General features: G+C 48.2%; 1 protein-coding gene across 6 annotated transcripts in view; it reads left to right on the top strand.

Moving 5' to 3' along the window:
* MCPH1 (microcephalin 1) overlaps positions 1–20,454 on the top strand; it is a 230,423-nt gene that overhangs the window by 178,426 nt on the left and 31,543 nt on the right. The gene's annotated exons all lie outside the window — the stretch shown is intronic.

Below are 20,454 nucleotides of genomic sequence, written 5' to 3'. Positions count from 1 at the left end.
GTCTTTTCCAACAGTTGACGATACCCGAAGCAGTTCGTAGTGACTTTACAATAAAATGGTCCTGTCCTGCTTGCATTTTCCAAATACACTCATATTCTGACAAGAAGTGGCTACTTTGGGCAGCCCCTGAAGGCAAACACGGTTCTCCCGCTCAGCAGGTTGGGTCAAACTGTGTCCCCCAGTTACACAGTTACCCCACTTTTGATTAACAAATAGGGATCAGAAGACAATCTCAGAAGTGCCTAGGAGTCTGAAAGCCCAACTAAAATATAGAAAGGTTCCTGCGGAGTCTAATTGGCAAATTTGATTAATGGGTCCCAAGAATTAGTAGATAGCCCCCCATCACCCCACCCCACTTCCAGCATCCTTGACAGCACAGGAGAGTGATATTTTATAGACATGAACGACCCTCCAGCGGTTCAGTTTTGAGGACTGGGGGTGAAACTGTATTTTCTAGCATGTCCAAACTAGTACACAATGTCTGTGGCAAATGAATGACTTCTCGGCCACGCACAGAGGGGTCTTCGCCCTGCCTGGGACTCCACGGGGAAGGAGGCCTGGGTTTAACCACACAGACGCCGGGCAAACACAGTGTGCGTGACGTGGCGGGCTGTGCCCACCCCCGGCAGTGTGGCCTGCGGTCGCCCCGCTGGTTTCCTGTTTAAATGAGGCCCTTTGCGTGAGCGCTTCGGGAAGTCGAATCTGACTGTGGTTCCCCCAGCTGGAGGTGCGCCCTCACGCGGACGCTCCCCCCTCCGACTTGGGGCCTTACAGGGCCTCCGTCCACCCACGTTTGCACCTCATGTTACTTCCGGTAAATAAGACATGTAATCACAATATCTTAGCCCTAAAGTCCTGGAAGCTTTCCCTTCCCCTCCACCTCAAGGTTGCCTCTCTCCGTGTTACAATACGAGAGAACATTCTCCGGTTTTTTTTTTTTCTTTTATTGAAATTTATTTGTGGCCTTAGGTGTCGCTTTCACCCCCATCATTCTGCATGGATTCTCCTGCACACTTACATGTCCCTCTTCTGTACTGCCCATAAAAAGAGAGGGAAATTACAGTTCACTGCTGTTTTCTTCTCTTTATAAAATGAAGCCTGGTGGCTGAAAACCTCAGTCTGTATTTTATTCTTTATGACCGATTATGCCAGGGGAGCTGCAGGGCAAATTAAAAAAAAAAAAAACAAAGGTACCTCCAGTTCCTGAGCAAAGTTACTGAGCGTCTGCTCCGTGACGGTCCTAGGGTTTAGAAGTACGCACACAATTTGTTTTGTGTTCTGGGAGAGAACACAGAATTAAGGTGAACAGGAAGAGAAGTTCAGGGTAGAGATAGGAAACCATGAGCCCCCCAGTATGGACCTAGGGACAGAGATAAATCTGGAGAAGGAAGATGCGGGCCGTTCATGTCTGTGGGCAGCAGGGCCTTGGAAAAGCCATGGGCACAAAGCAGTGAGCTCGTCTGGCAGTGCTGTTTAGGATGGGCTGAGGGATGAGAGGTTTGGAAACATGCCTTCCGAGTCCCATAACTGGCTCTGCCTACCGTGGCGCACCTCCTTTGTCCCACAGCCTCCCGTGACCCGGGCATCCTGGCTGGAAGCCCCTTGTGGTGACCCCCATCTGAAGGAAATACTCCCAGAGTAAGGGCTCCGGGAGCAGGGAGCCGGGCCCTGCACACCCAGCGCTCTTCATCAGCCAGGAGCCAGGACACCTGTGCAGGTTCCCAGTGGTTTGGGTTGTCGGTGACACGTGTGGATGGGGTGTGAGCAGGCCTGAACATCTCTGGTGGTCTGAGCTATGGAGACCAGAAGTCTGTACTATGCCCCTTTCTTTTATGAAATAATCTGAAAGGAAAAATGACTCACTGGAGTCTGGCAGATGTAGGGCCCTCCGAGCTGACTTCTACCTCGGCCACGTGGGATTTCAGCTGGATGTCCTCCGACTTTGCTATCACAAGATCTCCTTCTGGTTTAGATTTTGGTGGTTGTTTCAGCTCGTGATTTCTTTTCTCCCAGCTTTATCGAGGTTTGACTCCCATGCAGTGCGATTCACCACTTCCAGGGCCTCGTCGATGACTTCTGGCAGTTGCACGGTTGTGTGATCGCCACTACACCCAAGATCCATAATGTTATTTGTTTCCCATCTAGTGATTGATGGACTTTTGAGTCGTTTCCAGTTTTTGATTGTTAGGAATCTGATTACAACTTTTGGCATACATTTGTGTGTGGTTGCATATCACTTGGTAATTTTTCAGAAGGATAGCAGTCTTGGGACTTGGGTGGTTCAGTGTGGTCTTAAACATCCCTGGTGATAAGGCTGAACCCAGGGCTTCTCCGTAAGAATGCATTTTTACTGGCAAGGGAGCTTTGGTAAATGAGAAAGAAGGCAAATGCTTGTGGAGCTCCTGTCTGGAGAACCCAGACACGGGCAAGTCAGAGGGCTGTGAGTTAGCCATCCCCAGAAGCATATGGCGGGGATGCTTCGCTCTGTCGCCCGAGCTGATGGCGTAACTTGTGCCGAGCGTGAGCTCTGAGCAGGTGAGCGTCCTCTGACTGACGTGAGTCTAGCCCACTTGACAAAGGCCTTCCGGGGACAGGGGTGCACAGAGTTCAGGCTCCCTGCCGTCTGGGTTATCTCTGAACCATTCTGTCTCAAGCTCCCCAAAGTCTGGCCATTCTGGGAAACAGAGGTGAAGGAAGAATTTCCACTTTGCTGAGGGAGGCTATGAGGGGACAGAGCAAGGGGCACGTCCATGGCAGTGAGGGGGGTGCCGACCAGCTCAGGGCCGGTCCTGAGCAGACTGGCCTCCACCGGGGGAGGCACGGGGGCCCCTCACCTTCACCTCCACGGGGAGACGGCTGTGTCGGCAGCTCCCAGGCCAACCTTGTGCTTGGGAGCCAGGAGGAAGTTTGGGCCGAGCACGAAGCTGTCAGTCTGTAAAGGGCAGCAACCTTTATTGGAGCAAGAACTGAATTCACTTAAACTTTAAAAAAAAAAAAAAAAAGAAAGAAAGGAAAAAAAAAAAACGGTTTGGAAAAGGAGAACTCTGAAAAGAAAGTGGCATTCATGAGAATGTCCCTGGGAACACAGGCCTCGTGGTTGGAAGGAGGAGTTGAGCAGCTCCCTGCGGATAGGAGGACACCCGTCCCAAGGGAGGGTTCCATCGTTTGCGGGGTGGAATGGGTCAGCGTGGGCCAGCACCGGATTGCTTAGGACAGTAGAAACACCCTAAGCCCTGCCCTCTCACTGCCCCCCAGATAGACGCTGAGCAGAATCATTCATTGGTCCACATGCTTGAGACATTCCTGGTTATTGGCCTTCCCAGGACACTTGCGAGCCTTGGCCAGGCCTTGGGCTCATGGTTTCTATTTCTGCCCATCTCCCCCAGCTGTTTTCGGTCCAGAGTCGTGCCTTGCACCGCCTGCTAGCACCGTACTGGGAGGGCAGGAATCCCAGTTCTAGTGGAGGAGACTCCAGTGGGAGACTTCACATAGTTTGTAATCGGCTGTTACTTATAGGACATAAGAGAAAATGATCAAAAGGGTAAAGGGACAGAAATTACAACGTTGAAAGAATGAAAGGGCAATCACTGAAAGCAGACTTTTGCTTTTCCAAGCAGATTTTTCTTAAATAATCAATGTGTGAAAATTGGAGTATAAAAGTCATCAAACTACCTAGATAAATTTACAAGAATTGTCCCCAGACATCTGTCTTCCTGCCGGTCTCAGGAGGGCAGGTTCGTTCTATAGCGACCAACATTAGAGAAATGTTAGTGACACAGAGGTATATTTAATGATGTTTTTTCACTTATTAAGGATTTCTTTTTTTTTTTATTTTTCTTTTTTTTCCTTCTTGAATCACTGATACCTCAGTTTATAGGAATCTTTTTCCATGTAAATTGAGGCTGGGATAGTGAGTGAGGAACACTTATATGCTATACTTCCTCTCTTTCCTCATATTTTATTACTAAGGATATTGACATGAAAACAGGATCTTAGTATCCAGTGAGCTCACCTACTGCTGGTTTCCCACCAGACATTCCAGGCTTTGTGACATCAGTGTGTATTGCTCTGGATGTCATTTGAAGAGCAGGCATCTGGAAATGATGAAATCCTGAACAACAAAGTTTTGTTTTCAGGAAGACAAGTTCGTGGGGGAGGGAAAGGAAAGGAAACTTCCTTTGAGTACCTACTATGTGCCATACGCTTTGCCTGTCTTCTGGCTGTGATGCTCTGCTAAGGTGTCCGATGAGAACAAATGAAAAACCCAGTTTTCCTCAGTGACTTTTCAAATGTTGCTGTCGTATTTGTTCTAGCTAAATAAATTACATGCAAAGTATCAAGGATTTATGAATTCTTAAGTCAGTGTACAGCATTTGAATGCTTTTATATCTTATTTGTCATAAAACCAAGGTGTGATGATGCAGCAGTATCTATTGGATAATTCTCTGTATATATGCTTATTGAAATGAAAATACTTCAAGAGAAGTTTCCATTCATAAATATTTTTACTGTAAAATACCGGAAAGACGTGCATTAAAAAGACACATGTGGTCCCTATGAGTTATCTTGTTCTACTGAATTTCAAATGCTACCCTCATTTTAAAACTTTTTGCATTAGAAAGTTCTTTAGAAGAGCAAAAAGTCAGGCAGTGAGGGACAAGCATTCATTACCAGAAGAATGACTGTAAATTATGCACAGTTTGAAAAATTATTTTTGCAGAGGGTTTTCAATAGCATGGGAGTGTGTTATGACAGCAAGTAAAAAACTTAAGGTCCCGACTGTATCATCATTACACATAGAAATAAGAGTGAAACATAAAGCAAAAAGGTCAGTAGTGGAAGGAGGGAAGGGGAATGACATTGTCTTAAATGTTATCAGCCTGCAATCGTTTCAGGCATGGAGAGAGTGAAAAACATTCGGTTTATGTTTTCTGAAAAGTTTTGTAAGCCAGTGCAGCCGAAGACAAAGCAGTGACCACGAAGAGCAAGACATCCTGGGTGGGAAGAGGAAGAGGTGGGCTCGTTCTCAAACTCAAGTCCAGTTGGCCCCGGGCCACTGGAGGATCTATTGGTTTCTGGGTTCAGATTGACAAAGGGCTTAATCTGGAATGTGGCTCTAAAACCAATTTTCCTCATGTGGCTTGTCGGGTGCCAATCTGTGTTGAGACGTTGTCACAAGCAATAAGTTATCACAGAAACGTGACAAAGCGAACTAGAGGAGCCTACGGAAAGGATTTGGCGTCAGAGCTGTGAGGTTCCAACGAGCAGGTCGTAATCTCTTAAAGGCACTGATAGAAAAGATCTCTCACAGCTATCTTCTGTGAGACTGCCTGTTCTTTTTTTTTTTTTTTTTTTGGCTGGACCACGCGGCTTATGGGATCTTAGTTCCCCAACCAGGGATCGAACCCGGGCCCCTGGCAGTGGAAGTGCCGAGTCCTAACCACTGGACCGCCAGGGAAGTCCCCAAAGAGCAGTTGAGAGTTTCCAAAGTTCATCCCCGCCCCGTGTTCCCTGATTCAGCTCCTACAGTAATTCTATGGGGCGGGTATGAGGATGAGCCCCGCCTCGTAGAGGAGGGAGCCGGAGCTGCCTGCGGCCACTCTGACCCTCCTGGGGCAGTGGAGACCGGCCTCAGACCTGGGCCTTCCTACCCCGCGGCCCCTCACTCGGTGCCGTGACCGACTATCAGCCACTCTGGTCGGCTGCATGCCTGCCGCTGACAGTAGCTGGGCTCACTGTGCTGTGGGCTCCGCGGCGGCCGAACGCTGGGCTGTTTGATCTCTAGGGTCTTGCTCTCCCGCGCTGTTTACACATTAGCAGACGTTGAGGAACAGACCCTGGTAACAGCAATTACTCACTCCTGGCCCCTGAGGTCAGTATATGTGCCGATAATGGAAATTTCCCCACTGAAATCAACCCCGGTGTGGGATGAATGGTTAGACTGACAGGTATTTTTCTCTCCCATCCTCTAGGCTTTAAAAATTCCTAAATGTCCTTAAACACAATAGTACCTTAAGAGCCCTTTAGAAACCTCTTTGGGGTCTCCCTTCCAGCATGCTTTGTCAGCTGGGTAATAAGCTATAGATAAACACTGCGTTCCAGGACATATGGCCCTTAGAGAAGCAAGTAATTCTGGCACCTCCTGCTTCAGCATCACTGGTGAAGTTTGATGGTTGAATTTCACAGAAATAACACGAAGAGACTCATAGCTTCTGCTTTGGGTTTGAATAGAAGGGCATTCAAATTCGACTAGTGGCAACTTAGTCTAAAACCCATAGAATTCTTCATTTTGATCCATGGCAAATTCTATGTTTATTGAAATGCAAAAGAAGGAGAGGAAACTTACTTTATGTATGTATCTAGGTAGTGGGTGAATTGTGTTCATGGTAAAATTCTTTCAACTTCCCTGGATGTTTGAAATTTTTCATAATAAAATGCCAGGCGAAGCCTGCGGGACAGAAGGGGGAAATTCTATGAGGCAATCTGAGAACAGAAAACTGTGAACCTCTACCAGAGTATTGTTAGTAATTTTTTCCTTTATACATACATTTGATGAAGTATTTCAAGCTTATAGAAATAAAATAGTAGAATATAGATGTCCCCACCACTCAGCTTGATCAAATTTTAATATTTTATTGCCATTGCTTCCATTTTTTTGTTTGCTTTTCATAAATAAAATATTGCAAATTTTACAAAATATTACAAAGTTAGAGCTCCCTTTATATCCCCCCAACCCCATTCCATTCTCCTCCCTCCCTCCCTCCCTCCCTGAATGCAACAGCAATCCTGAATTTGCCGGTTATCACAGAATTTTTCTGTGATTTTTCAGACAAGGTGGTTACCTGCATCGGGAGGTGGGCACTGGTTTGGAGTCCAGTGTAGCCGGGCAGAAAAGCAGATGTTAGTAATTCCTAGAAAACGAGTAAGTTTCTTCAGAGTCTCGGCTTCTCCATCTGTTAAATGGGTATGATAACCCCAACACACAGGGTTGGTGTGAGGATTAAAGGAGCCATTTGAAAGCACCTGTGCAGCTCCTGGAGTGATGAGCACCTGGTGAGTGGTGGGACATCAAAGCCTTAGATATTTAAAGTCATTTCAAAAGGAAATAGCACAGGACTCTGACTCGATGCTCGTAAATCCCAAGGGGACCTTCTCAGTATCAGAGTCCTTGAGCTGCCCTCTCGGTTTGCAGATAAGGAAACTGAGTCCCAGGAGAGGAAGGGGCTTGGTCTATGCTCAGACCTTGGTTGGTGGCCCAACAGGATGAGCAGTGACCCCCTTCTCAGGGCTCTGAACCCCAACACAGAGCCACCAACCCAGCAGCCACGGAAGGGAACATCTGCTGAGAAACCCCCTACCCACTCTTGCTTCTGGTTTACACTGGGCTCCGTACCATGGATGTAAAGATTTGCTATCATCTCATTTGCTTTTAATTCGAAGATAAAACGGTTTCCTTGCAGTAGTCAGTTTCTCTTTCCTCTTTTTAAGTCAAAGTCAATCTATAATGTTTAGGCTGTACTTATTTACTTTTAAAGTGATCTAGACCCTTGTTTTTCTTTTGTTTTGTTTTGTCTTGTTTTTTTGTTTTTTTAGGGCTTTATTGTTCTCAATTGGCTGCCTCAAGGCTGCGGTTCAGACGCTATTTTTCACTGAGGATTTCTGTCTTTGCTCAGACTGAGATGAGGTCTGGGGCACCTTTATAAACCCAGTGTGGGGAATGTTATCAGTATATGTTTACACAGCCTGTGCAGTGCTGTGGAATTGCCGCTGAGGGCTTCTCGAGTGGAGAAGATCGCCTTTCCCCCATGAAGGTTTTTCTCTGCTAAGATGGTAGTCATCTGATAAAAGCAGGCTCTGTTTCTTGCTTTCTTCTTCTGCGAATGCGGCTCCTGGTCTGGAGCATCCGAGCTGCTCTGCAGTCTGTCTGCGGGCAAACAGAAGCTCTGGAGAGAAAAGAGGTGATGGGCCCCGGCCGGCTTCACGGCATCCTCATCCCGGGGCCCCCGTTTTCTTGAGTCGCTGCTGTGACCGGAGGGAGATGAGGAGAGCTGGGGTGAGGCCACGTGCAGGGGGGCCCAGTGCCGGGCCTGTCCCCATGGCCTCCCTGCCGCGTGCTCTGCGTGGACCTAGTCGGGCATGTTCCTTGTGCAGGATCCTGGAGAGGGTTTATTGTAAAGGATGGTTTGTCTTAAGAAAATTCACCAAAGCAAATCTGCAGAGCAGCGAGAGCCAGGTGATGACGCACAACCAGTGTTTTACCCAGAACACCTCCTTACGATGGGAGTTGCAGTTACAGAATGTTATCGCTTTCACTGCGATCCGGCCCTGAGATAGGACCCCACTCCCAAGGATCGTGCAAATCCTTCCTTGTGGCCCTACCGACTCACTCAGAGCCCCTCCAGGCAACTCCTAGGGCATTACCAAGAAACAAGCACCACTGCTTATGTCCAACTGATTTTGAAACAATGGTCAAATGGGAAGGTTTCTTTTCTTTTTCCTCTTTTACAAAAAAAAAAATACATTTTTGTGTCCTTCCAGACACAGTTTTTCACATGCCGTTAGTATACATTCCCCGAGCGCCGCTTCTGCTGTGTTATACTGAAGGGGGTAAGCCACGAGTGACATATTTTTAACCTAAATGAAGAGGAGGTCGGAAGGTACTTTGATAGTTTTATTGGGCTCAGATCTTAGCTCTGCCTCTAACTGGGCCTGTGCCCTTTCCCAAGTCCTTCATGGCCTTGGGGTTGAGTTTCCTCGCCTGGGAGGTCGGGGGAAGGATGCAGTGGGCTCTCCCGCTGTAGCTCAGGCAGCTCCGGAGAGCCTCACGGGGCAGCCCTCTGCACGGCATCCTCACGGGTTATACACAGTAAAAGAGGTGAAGGTATCTGCCTGTTGAGGGAAGCAACTCCACATCCAGCACGGTTGGCCCCATTGCTCATGACAGACAGGGAGGCCCAGGCTTTGGAACAGTAGTGACCCCGTGACTGAGGACGGACGAGGGAGTAGCCGGCGGGAGGGGGCAGGCGCGCAGAAGAGCCCGCCTGCGGACGGGGCCGTGGACTGCAGTGTCTGACGCCTATGCCCAGCGACCAGCGCGGAGCCTGGAACACAGTAGATGCCAACAATCTAGAACTGAAACAACCCAACCAGATCCAGGCCAAAGAAGCCCCTTGTGTGCTGGGATTTGTAGTCTTCTGGAGGGTGATACAGTGCAGTGGAAGATGATCCGTATCAACCGAGAGACGGCCAAGGCCCAACCCAGGCGACGTAGGAGGACGAAAAGTGAAGAATGAACGGTAGATCTTAGGTGTTCCCACCACACACAGAAAGGTCACTGTGTGAGGAGGTGGGTGTGTTAACCAGCTTCCTGCGGTCGTCGTCTCAACGTGTACGTACACAAAACATCACGTCATACAAGCTCAGTGTATACAGTTGTCATTTGTCAGTTATTGCTCAACAAAGCTGGAGGGAACAAAAGCAGAGGATGAACACAAAGACCCTTATGTAGATGCTATGGTAAGACGTAGCTTTACAGTTGGCCCCATAGGTAAATTCAATCAGCAGAGGACCTGAGAGGATCCTCTAGACGTCCCCGCACACCCCCGCCCCAGAGGACAGGAAGGGAGCGAACCGCCCCCAGAAGGTGACAGTGGCCGGGAGCACCGGGTTGGGTGCCCCACGGCTGGACACAGTCCCCTCAGTTCCCGGGTGGCCCAGCACCCGCCGTCACCTCCCTGCACCTCGGCGAGGCCACGATCTCACCTGCTCTGAGAACTAAGCGGACGCGTCGCTGTGCTAACTTTGGTCCTGGGCGGCGTGCCGGGTGCCCATAAAGGCCCCGCAAAGGTTGTCTTTACCATCATCACCATCAATAGGGAGAAAACACTGAGGAAAGGAGACAGAGGCAGGGCGCGGCGTTCCCTGCCGTCCTCTTCCTGGGCCTCGTCACACATCTGGAGGGGCCTCGTTCCAGTGCAGTCCGGAATACAGACTCTAGAGCAGGGATTGGTCACTTTGTTCACGGGGGGTAAGCCTGACCCGTAAGGTGGACTTTACGTGCCGGTGGCAGGTGCCCCTCGGCACTGAGGTACCAGGGATGAAGGAGAAGAAACGCCCCGGGCCAGAGCTCACTCCCTCCCGGCGCTCACCCGCCGGCCGGGATGCTGCCGGTTCTCTGCCTGGATTGTCTCTGGGAGCTGCTGGCGGGAGCCCAGCGCTCGTGGCACCTGGAAGGGGGAGGGGGTGAAGGAGAAGGAGCTCGTCTCTCTTCCTGGTTTGTCTGGGTCCGGCAGCGTGTCCTTCAGGATCGTCAGTCCCGCTCGCCTCAGACTGTGACTTCGCTGCGCTACTTCCGAACTCACCGCTTCCCTAAGCGCGCCGTGTTTCGCTTAGTGAACCCGCCTCCCCACCCCCAGGTGGGTGCTCACCCTGCATTTAGCAGGAAGGTGAGCTTCCGAGGACAAGTCCTTGCTTTTGGTCTCTCTGCCCCCAGCACCTCCGGAGAGTCTCACACGTAGCAGACGGTGGTCAGCGCGGGCTGAATAATAAACAGTCATGTTGCCAGGGGATGCGGTCCTTTTCCAGCCAACACGAGCTTAGCGCGTCTGCACGTGTGTAAAGGCACACCTCGTTTGATTGGACTTCGCAGATACTGAATTTCTTACAAATTGAAGGTTTGGGGCCGCCCTGCGTCGAGCAAGTCTGTTGGCACCATTTTTCCAACATCTGCTCACTTCGTGTCTCTGTGCCACATTTTTGGAATTCTCACAGTATTTCAAATTTTTATTATATATATATATTTTTTTAATTTATTTTTTTGGCTGCAGTGGGTCTTCGCTGCTGCGCGTGGGCTTTCTCTAGTTGCAGTGAGCGGAGGCTACTCTTCGTTGTGGTGCACGGGCTTCTCATTGCGGTGGCTTCTCTTGTTGCGGAGCCCGGGCTCTAGGCGCACGGGCTTCAGTAGTTGTGGCTCGTGGGCTCAGTAGTTGTGGCTCGCGGGCTCTAGAGCACAGGCTCAGTAGTTGTGGCGCACGGGCTTAGTTGCTCCGTGGCATGTGGGATCTTCCTGGACCAGGGCTCGAACCCGTGTCCCCTGCATTGGCAGGCGGATTCTTAACCACTGTGCCACCAGGGAAGCCCAAATTTTTATTACATTTTTATGGTGATAAGTGATCTTTGGTGTTACAATTGCAAGGTGTGCCTGTATTTGCCCCTGAGTCCCCCAACGAGAATGTCCCACACACGGAATTTGCGGAGGGGCAGGAGGAAGGTACATGAAGGCAGTGGGTCACCGGGAGAGATGGCATGTTCCTGCCCCGGGCCGGGGGTCCGGGTTGGAGAGTCTGTACTCGCCCGGGAAGCAGTGCCAGCTCCAGCCTTTGGGAAGCCACCATCGGGGCAGAGCTCAGAAAGGGAAGAGGGGCCAGGAGAGAGCGAGCAAAGCAGAAGCTCCCGACACCAGAGACAGCCCGGCGCCAGCCCCAAACAGCAGAGAAAAGGAGTCCGGGCTCCTCACCTTGAGAAGCTCGTGGGTCAGCAGTGAACACTGTCGGCCAGGCCCCTCCCGTGTACACCGCTCGGGCAAGTGGCCGCGCAAAGGAAGCGGAGGAGTGGAGGGCACTGCCCCCAAAAAGACTGCCTGCAGAGGTCGGTGCTCTCGGTGCTTTAGGGCAGGCCAGGTAACTGGTGCTGGTGACCCCAGGTGACCCTGCCTCTGCGGCCCTCCCAGCTGAAGCACGCACGTCTGCACCGCGTTTAGCTTTGGGTCTGCAGGCAGAGGCGGAGGGACACCTGTACCTTGTATGTTGCTGCCGCGGCACATCCCCCAGGGAAGGAGGGTACAGGGTGGGTGCAGAGTGAACAGGTGGGCTTTCCCTTGCCTGCTCTACCCCAAGAATAGCAGACTGGAATCTGAAAAGGGTTGGCAACAGATGGGAGTGGAAAAGCCTCGAACTTTCCAGTTTCTTATTGCAGTAAGAACTTGCTCGTTTCTTATTGCAGTCACACCGGAACTGCAGCTTTCCCCTTGGGTGCAGCTCAGATTTTGACTTTCCAAAATACAATGCTTTTAAATTAAAAGAAAAGGAGCTTTGGCTCTCATTTGCATAAAATGCACACATGTATACACAGGTATTCTCACGCGTGCACACACACACACCCCCTACTTAACTGGGGAGGAGCAGGAAAGCAGTGAGAAGATCCTAACTGTGATTCAACCATGCATTTTAAAAAGCATTGCACCTATTTAGATGGTACTTCTTAGAGCGAATATATGGCTTTTAAAAGTTTTGATAAACGTGAACATTTAAAGACTCCTGGGAAATGAGAATATTCCTTTCAACTTGGGCTTGCGTGGTTATAAATAGGAAGGCCTCTTCTAATCTCGGAATCTTAAAAAGAAACCTTGATGTTGTTACGTGATGACCTAAAGGAATGCCTTCCTCTTCGGCCCGGAAGGATATTTTTAAGAAAATGTTAAGCTTGTGACAGGAATTATTGATACCTTTGGAATTAATTCTATTCTCCAGTGACTCAGGCTTGCTTCAAGTCATTACCTGGGAATTAGCCTGGGACTGCATGACGCCAGTCCCACACTGTTCAAAGTGGGGCAGAACTGCGAAAGAATGAAAAAACGAGGATGTGCTTTTGTGCATTATTCTTATCGTGATGAATGATGCTTGTTTTCCTCTCCACTTTAATTAGAATGTTTCTACATTTGCCAAAGAAAATGTTGGAATGGAGACAAAAACCTGAGATTATAGGAACAGGGCTTGATGTAATAGCTTATTTATAAAGGAAACACAACTTGTTTGGTATTTTATTGAAACAGGAAGTTCAGAACCTCGGCACATACAAGTACAACAAATTCTCAGGTGCTCGTTGAGTCATCTGTTGTTGGAAATAGTCTCCTGGTAGTTTTCCCCTGGATTTACTTTTTATCTTCATTTTGGTATTTTTTAAGCAGTGAGACTGGATGGGTATAGGAAATTGCATAGAGATTCAATTAGAGATTGTGTACTTTTTAAAAAAAATATCCGCTATCAAGACTAAATAAGTAAAGCAGGGGGGAATTCTCTCCTTATACATTTGTATATATGCATTTTTGGTAGCTACCTATGTACAAAACATAAGGGAAAACAAAGTGAAACAAACATTTACCTCAATGCTATTGCTACTTCAAAAGCAACCCTTGGTCAGGGGAATGGATTTGAGATTAATAAAGATGAAAAGCATTGTGGATTCATGTTCTGTTTGCTATTGTTTAGTAAACATTTAATAGCAGAAGCTAGATAGCAATTTGATTCCTAGTATTAAAACCTTATAGGAATGACTTGAGCTGAGTTTGTGTCGACACAGAAATGTTTAGGTTTAATTTCCCATCCTTTTCTGAAAGATCAGGCTGGGATGGTGTTTTAAAACATGCAGAAGCTGCAGCCACCCTGGCAAGAGCTCAGCTTTGTGAAAACTCGCCGGTGCCCTAACAAGCCAGGTGCTGCTTCCAGGGGAGCTTCGCAAGGAGTGCAGGGCGGGGTCCCCGGAGAATGTCTGGGAGTCAGGATTCCTGCCGGTGATCCCCAGTCCTTCTCTAACTTGTGTGGCCTGGGCCTCAGCCCTCCGCTAAATTCGGACAGTTAACAAATGCGCTATCCATTCAAAGACACCTCAGAAAGATGCAGAGATACAGTGGGACAGGAGGCTTTGAAAAGGGGCAGGTGCTAACCAAGTGGTACCCCTCCCAGAAGCAGCTGTGCCGCTCCTGTTTTTAACTAAGACTTTTTTTAAGAGCAATTTTAGGTTCAGAGCAAAATTGAGGGGAAGGTACAGAGGTTTCCCATACACCCCCTGTCCCCCCCATACACACAGACTCCCCCTGTTAACAGCATCCCCACCAGATGGTACGTTTGTTACAGTTGATGGCCCTCCATTGACACATCTCACCCCCAGAGCCCATAGTTTACATTAGAGTTTGCTCTTGGTGTTGTACATCCTATGGGTTTGGATACGTGTATCCATGATTATAGTATCGTACAGAGTAGTTTCACTTCCCTAAAAACCTCTGTGCCCCACCTATTCACTCCCAACTCCTGGAAACCACTGATCTTTTCACTCTTTCCATAGTTTTGCATTTTCCAAAATGTCATAGACCTGGAATCATACAGTATATAGCCTTTTCACATTGGCTTCCTTCACACAGAAGTATGCATTTAAGGTTCTTCCGTGTCTTTTCATGGCTTGATAGCACACTTATTTTTAGTGCTGGATAATATTCCACTGTCTGGAGGTACCCCAGTTTATTTATCCACTCACCACTGAAGGATATTATGGCTTCCAAGTTTTGGCGATTATGAACGCAGCTGCTATAAGCATTCGTGTGCAGGTTTTCGTGTGGACATAAGTTTTCCATTCCTTTGGATCAGTACCGAGGCGTGTGATTGCTGGACTGGACAGTAAGAGTATGTTTAGTTTGATGAGAAACCAGCAAACCGTCTCTCAAGGTGACTGCACCATTTCACGTTCCCACCAGCGGTGAGTGAGAGCCCCTGTTGCCCCATACCCTTGTCAGCATTTGGTGCTGTCGGTGCCTGGATTTTGGTCATGCTAATGGGCGTGCAGTGCTACCTCACTGTTGTTTTAGCTTGCATTTTTCTGATGACACATGATGCGGAGCATCTTTTCATACGCTCCTTTGCCATCTGAGGATCGTCCTTGATGAGGTGTCCGTTAAGGTCTTTGGCTCACTTTCGAACCCAGGCAGTACCTCCTTTTGAAGTCTGCAAGCCCGCCGCCTTGGGCACGTTCACGAGACCGCAGCGCCGTGGACGTAACCCTGAGGTGCGTGTCCTGCGCGCACTGAGCGGGACCTCAAAGCCTCCGTCCAGCAGGAACGTCTGGGCTCGCAGTGTCTCACCTCCTGCTTTCAGACTCGCCCGAGACTGTAAATGTGACAAGGCAGAAACTTTATGGTTCTGCGTTGAAAGATTTCTTTTGGTTAGGTTTTTTTTTTTCCTTCATTGACTGAATAACACTGAACAAAACAATATTACTATGAAATGAAAGTAATACACCCCTCTGAGTTTGTATAAATACACTTTTTTTTTTCTTTTTAACATTGTTTGGATCGATAAACGATGCAAGAGATATCTAAGATAATTCCAAAAATGCTATGGGGCAATATGGAAAGGTCTGGAAGCCCACCCCTCCCCCAAGATGCTTTTCGGTTGCTTTTACAGCTACAGACCCCCCACCTAAAGGTGGGTGTATTGCTAAGACTTAATCTCCACCTCGGCTACACTGCTGAACAGAGGCGTCACCTGGAAAAAGCGCAGCACGGTGCCTGTTAACACGGTTGGATGAGCAAACCTTGAGGTGAGAGAAAAGCAGGGAGCGTCAGTCCATAACTGCTGAATGCGCCCACGCAGAGAGAGAGAAAATGGCCATTAAGAGGTGACGAGGAAGAGACGTGGGCTTGCGTGCCCCGGGAAGGAGGGGCTCCCGGAACTGCATCCGTAGCCCTGCAAGCCACACACACCAGAAACCCCGGAGCCATCTTGAACCCCCGGGGGCTGCAGGGCACGCCAGCTGTGTCTTCCAGACGTCGCCTCCCTCCACTTCCGCTGTCACTGCTTTCTGTCCTCCTTATAGATGCGTCTCTGGAAAACACAGATCTCATCATGTTACATTTCAGGTGACTTACCTTTGCCTGCAAGATCAAGTTCAAACTCTGCAACAAGGCATGCAAGACCTTTCCCAACACTTGTTCTCAGCCCACCTTCCCACCATCCGTTGCCTCCCTGCCCCTCAATGCCAGCTGGCTACCCGGGACCCACTACCATGCCTGACACCAAGCTGTGTGTGTCCGTCTCTCTCCTGCCAGGCCACACCATCAGCATCCCCCATCACACCACAGAGACACACACACACACACACACACACATCCTTTTCCTAATTATCCTGGGACAAGCCTTTCTGGGAAGCAGTCCCCAGACCTTCCAGGAAAAATTAATTTCACCCTCTATTATGGTTTTACAGTATTGTTTTCATATCACTGGTATAAATACTATAGTATAAAAAGGATAATTCATATAACTTCGTTTAATTAATTGTTTATGTATGTCTCTTACTGGTAGATTATGAGCTTCTTGAAAGCAAGGTCCACATTTTTGCTTTCTTTTTTTTAATCCCCTGCATCATACATTGAAGACACCTATAATATCTTGGGTTAAAACTGAATCCGATTGGAAGGGGGTGACATGGCAGTGGTTGCCATACGGGTCGAGGTCTGGAAGGCCGGTCTCCTTGAGCAGAGAGATTCAGGACAGGTGCTTGTTGGGAAGGAAGGAAGGTCTTCAGGGGCCACATGATAGAGGCCTGAAGACCAAACCAAGGTCGTTGCCAAGGTCCTTATACTTTTATCTGCAGCGTTTGGAGCCAGAGAGGGATGTGGTCTCCACAGTTTTTGTGAGGATTTCTGGGCAGTGGAGTGAAGGCAGATGAAGTTAGATCTGAGAGCCCTGATGGGAGGTGGCCTGACAGCCACGTGCCATGTGAAACCATGATGTAGATGGTGGCCCTGCAAAGGGGATGAAGAGCACCAGGGAGCTGGGGAGAATGGACGGGCGGGAGTTGGGGGAGGAGGGCCGGGCTTGCCCATCCCAGCGAGAACGCGCCAGTGGGAAGGCTCCCCTGCCTGTCTACTTCCTTTCCTGAATGCACAGCGAATTCCTGGGCCGCCTTTGTTGTGAGCTGGTTTGGTTTGTCACTCTCCCGTTGTTTACAGCCTCCAGGTATTTGTAGACAGATCTTATCTCCTTCCCTCTTAGTCACCACTTGGCCCAACTCTGCATGTTTTACTCTTTTAAACTCTGCCCCTGGGGCTGACCTCTCACTACCCTCTCAAGGAGACTTGTTTGTGCTGTTGGAATCTATTCCATTTTGATTATTTTAAGACAAGCGGTAAGCTAAATATGGCCCAGCAAGTATGGTCTTGAAGTAGAAAAAATAAATCTTATGCATGTATATGTTTATATATATTTGTGTGTATCAAGTGTGTTATAAGCCCGAGGCAGCTGCGGCGCTTCCCAAGCATTAGTCTGCAGCCTGTGTTCTCCCAGTTTCCCCACGAATGAATTCACTCTAAATTTTTTTTTAAAGGAAGAAAAATCAGAAAGTGGTAAGTGCCTACTGCCTCCTGATTCTCCTTTAGGATACATCTGTTTCTGTGAGGTCTTGGGGTTTATAGGACTGTGCTTATTTTCATGATCCCATTAATATGTATGCTTATCAAGAGGGCCAGCTCTATTTTGTCACCAAATTTCTCATCCTTTTTCTTAGTTTTTCCCTCCTCTTCCCCTTCTGGTCTCTAGTGAGGTTTCCATACCTTACACTTCTGTCAAAAAATACTGGTTGAAAACACTTCTAGAAAACAATGTAGGAGAAAATCTTCATGACCTTTGGGTTGTGTATTTCTTAGGACACAAACCCAAGCACAAGCATAAAAGGAAAATTGATAAGTTGGACTTCATGAAAATGAAAAGTTATGTTCTTTGAAAGACACCATTAAGAAAATGAAAAGGCAAGCTCCAGACAGGGAAGAAACATTCATATTCCATATTTTTGAAAAGGAACTTGTATTCAGAATGTATAAAGAATTCTTAAACCCTATCCAATTTCTTAAAAATGGGCAAGATGTAAGAACAGAACCTCACAAAAGAAGTTATGTCCATGACAAAGAAAGCACATGAAAAGATGCTGAACATTATTAGTCATCTGGGAAATGCAAATTAAAACCACAGTGAGCTATGGCCACACTCAGCCACCATGGACAAATTAACGCCAAAACTAAAATGCCAAGTTACAGCGAAGACGCAGAGCAACTAGATCTCATACTTTGCTGACAGGAGTATAAAACACTGTAGAGAACTGTTTGGCAATTTCCTACTAAAGTTCAATGTATACCTAGCAAATGACCCAGGAATTTCACTTCTAGGTATTTACCCAAGAGAAAGGAAAGCATCTGTCAACAAAAAGATTTGTAACTGTTCATAGCAGCCTTATTCATAATATCTAATAGCTGGAAAAACCCAGATGTCCATCAGCTGGTGAATGCATGAAAACTATGGTATGTTCATCCAACAGCACAACAATAAATACGACCGTAAAAAGGAGCAAGCAGCAACGTAGCTGAATCTCAAACACTTGTGCCGAGCCAACGAAGGCGGTCACGGCGCGGGGCCGTGTCCTTCCCTTTACGGGACCTTCAAGGACAGGCCACGTTAGTCCGCTGGCCCGTGGTGGTCCAGGGATGGGGGCAGCAAGGAATGCAAAGGGACACAGAGGACATTGGGGATGACGCGAACACGCCCACCCTGATGGAGCTGTGATTGCATGGGTGTGCACACCTGTCAGACTCTGTGCGTCCAAGCTGGGAACATTTTATCCTTTGTAAATTATACCTCAATAGAGTCCATTTTTAAAAAGCTAATCACAAAAGAATAAATTAAGCACATACGCGTTGCCAGAAAATGAGACCGTTGGTGGTTTACGCGTTCACGTGAATTTAAGGCAGCGCGTGCCCTGCGCCAGGGGCGTTTGCATTGTGAGATGTAATTGACGGTGAAGACACCGGCGGGGGGTTGGGCTGGGGGTTTGGGCGTGGAAGCATCTCCCCACCTTCAGTAAGTTACATAGATATGACTTATTTACAAGGTTGGGCTGGGTTTCCAACAAACAGATGGGAAGTAGGCTGCCGGTAACTCTGAAACCATCCCGAGTCACTCTCGTTCCTGAACTTGGCGCAGTCACTATTCCGTATGCGGTGATTCTACGGGACACTAAAAAGCAGGTGTAATAAGGTATTCGTATTCAATCTCCATTGAAGTCAGTGGGCGTTTTGTAACGATTGGGCTGGAGACCTGGGCGTCCTGGTCCTTGGACCGCCCCCCCCCCCAGCTCAGCCGTCCCCACTGCCTGTCGCTGCAGCGGCACACGCGGTGGCAGGCGCCACAGGCATCGCATGGCTGCCATACTGTGCCTTCCCAGTGACAGCTCTTGCCAAGGCCGGCGGATGTGTGCGCCCACTAGCCCGCGATGTTTTAGCCAAAAGCAAAGCCTTTGAAAGAGGAGCAGAAACAAGGCCATTCAAATCTGGTCTGTGTAGGGACTCCAGTACCCAAATGATGAATTCAAGGGAAAAAAAAGAATTCCGTAATAAACCTCCAGGACTATTAGCTTGAGTGGGTTACAATACGATGGAACGTTCCAGTGAACATCTGAATTCCCCAGCATATTTTTGTAATCCGGACAGAACTTCTGAGAATTATAAACTTAAGTGCAGTAGAAGCTTTTGGAATTAGCTGGGGGGTGAAAGGAGTCGCTATAAGTACAAAGGAGTAACAGCAAAGAAGTTGACCAGAAGGAACCATCGAGTCCAAAATAGCCACACGAGAGAGCATTAGGAAGTTATCCAGCACCATCGCTCCACGTTATAGGTGAGAACTAAGCCTGGAGAAGTCGTTCCACCAACTGCAGCCCCTTGTGCTGTTTCCTGGAAAGCCGATCACTCCTTTTCATGCTTACGCCTCCCCTGTAAGGAATGCAGGGTCAGGTGAAGCGTCGGGACCATGACCCCACAGCCGGCTGTGAGCAGAGAACCAGAAGGAAGCCCGGCCTCCCGGCACCCAGCCCCCCGTTCTTCCTGGGCTTCTAGAATCTAGAACCATCATCATGTTTGGGACATTTTTTATCCCTTTTTCCAACTGTTGACATCCTGAAGGGATCTTTCCTTCCTGTGAGTTTCTCAGTTGCCCTTTTTCTCCTCCCTCCCTAGGCCCCTACTCCATTGGGGCTTCACATCCATTGAAGAAGAACTTGTTTTGTCCAGGGATAACTGTTTTGAAACTTAAGAGCCGGGGACCCCTGGCCTTTCGCTGTGACTTGTTCCCAGAAACCACACAACAAGGCAGATCATCAGAAAGATGTTACGGCCCGGGTTGCATTTCTGACCAAAGACTCAGCAGCAAATAAATCACAGATGTGAACAATGCTTAAACCCCGGCGTAACACAGTGAACCACTAGTATCTTCTGAAACAATCCTCTCATGCTTTGAGCAGCTGGGCCACGCGTGCTGGCCTCTGAAGGGAGACATTTGCCTTCCAGGTTGTGTCTTGGAAGGGAAGGGGTCTGTGGACACTGGCCTGTGCCGTCATTCGAAGGATATAGAGAAGTCGTGTTTCATTTTTAAGCATTGGGAATTAAAGAAATTGTTTCCATAAAATAAAAAATGTTAATTTGCTTTGTAAAAAAATAAATCTAGATTGGTTTTATTTTAATAGGAAAAAATGTGTAAACAAGGTTTTAAACATTTGGTAAGTTCACTGGTGCCTGTCGGCAGCCCACAAATTACTAAATCCAACAGCACTCCAAGATTCTGGACGCTGCTATTTTCCCTCATACTC

Source organism: Eubalaena glacialis, chromosome 20 (assembly GCF_028564815.1).
Source record: "Eubalaena glacialis isolate mEubGla1 chromosome 20, mEubGla1.1.hap2.+ XY, whole genome shotgun sequence".
NCBI lineage: Eukaryota > Metazoa > Chordata > Mammalia > Artiodactyla > Balaenidae > Eubalaena > Eubalaena glacialis.
This window is presented reverse-complemented; position numbering and strand designations above follow the sequence as displayed.